This window comes from Cyprinus carpio, chromosome A20, assembly GCF_018340385.1.
Source record: "Cyprinus carpio isolate SPL01 chromosome A20, ASM1834038v1, whole genome shotgun sequence".
Classification (NCBI taxonomy): Eukaryota; Metazoa; Chordata; class Actinopteri; order Cypriniformes; family Cyprinidae; genus Cyprinus; species Cyprinus carpio.
Window position 1 is genome coordinate 1 of NC_056591.1, and position 1,995 is coordinate 1,995.

Genomic DNA, 1,995 nt, shown 5'->3' on the forward strand with positions numbered 1-1,995 from the left:
GAGTATGAAATGAAAGAGCGGAGAGATAATTCTTATTAGTCTGTTTATTCCTCCTCTCTTTTTTCTTGTATGAGTGAGTAGTAAAGGTGAGTGTAATTTTGAGTGTGGTTTCTATAAAGAGAACAAATACAAATGAATAAAGGAAACATATGCATACACTCATTCCTCCTTAAGCACTAATACACATTACAAACATAAAATAAAGCAGTAGTCAGAGATATGACTATATCTCTTAAACCCTAAAATGTAAGCTAGCAGAGAAAAGGAGTCAAACACTTCTCAGATTTTCTACCATGCATTAAGTTATCAATAGCGTGGATACAGAACTTACTGTCATCTATGATATACTTTAAAGCATCAATAGCGGTCCAGATAATGATATTTAACACCACTTCATATTTTACTCAGCCACAGAGTACTTAACATTCATAACAACAAGCATTGAATAAAGGAGTATAAACATGTCTAAACACGATGTGACCCATTTAACCCGACGTGCACTGAGTCAGGTGGACGAAGCTAGAAAGTAGCGTCTGAGAGCGTGGATATAATTAACACAGCGGTCGTGTAGCGACCCTTAAACTCTAACTCTCATCCATATCGAATATCAGAAATAACAGCTGTCAGAAATGCAATATCACCGAGTAATGCGGCTGAATGTACTTACTTTTCTCATTCCGCTGCGCTGAGGAAAGTGTCACTCACAATTATAATTTTACCGACCGATGATCTCTATCATACTGAATACTAACTTGCGTGACAACCGACTGACCATCTCTATCATACTGCATACTACTGCTTGGCGGCGTCAGATATAATATACCAACCAGCTGGCGCCTTTGCTACCCTATTACAAGCACTGAATAAAGCGGGGAGTAAAAAAGTGAAACATAAAAGCGCGTTATAGTCAACTGTGCTAAATAATAGCAACACTAACATAACTTTGGGGCCTTTTCTACAGCCGCCCCCAAATGTATGTAATACATTTGCTCATCACTAAAAAAGGCGACAAGTTCTATGGCTGGGGGTGTAGTGGCAGGAGTGGAACCATCTCCATCTTCTTCAGAAGGAAGTGCAGGGAGAACAACCAGCCTGGCAACTGGCGAGGTGTAGATTCTATAGCTACTTGCTTTACATCAAGCCGGACCTGATGTGCCCACGGCAGGAGCACAAGGTTGAGTCTCGACTACTTTTCCAATGGGCCAGAGGGCCCTGCGGGAAGATCTTGGATCAAAAGCCATCATCACTACACAGTCCCCTGCAATATCAGCTGGTGCTTAGCCACCGTCGCCGCCTTCTGGCGAAGCTTGTAGACTTCGGCGCATAGAGTCGGGATGAAGCGGGCCCCAAGAGTGATCAGCCAAGATTTGGGAGTGCTTCCAAGCACGCCCGTGACAGATGAGCTCACTTCCGGGGTGGAGCTACGCACTCAGGTAGCCAGCCACGCAGGCCGCTTCCATGAGGGAGAACACTGGGAGTCACGCTGGATCTGGGTCGCTGGCATCTACGGAACCGCATAACCCAAAGGCTTACTGTTAAGGATCCCTTCCACCTCAGTAAGTACTGTGTCCGAAAGCGCTTCTTCTGGAACAGGCTGAGCACCCACTGTGGCATGGAAGTGCGCTCTTAGCTGATGTGTATCTCCCTCTCCCACACCCTCCGAAAGGAAATGGGGAGCTGCTGGGGTTAAAGCGAAGGAGATCTTCAGGTGCAAGGAGATGTTAGAAGTTCTTGTATATTTCAGCTTAAAGTTTTACCTGAAAGTTCCCCGCCACCTCCCTTGAAATTTGTCCCCTGATTGGAGAACAGCTCTGCAGCCGTTGCTCTACGGCCAATAAACCAACAAAGGGACATCAGAAAAGCATTCGTATCAATAGAGGTAAGGAGGTCCAAGTGCACCGCCCTAGTTGTGAGGCACTTGAAAATGATCCCCCATCTCTTCTCCCGGCGCCGGCCCACTTTGATCTCAAATGGCCCAAAGCAGTCCATCCTCAG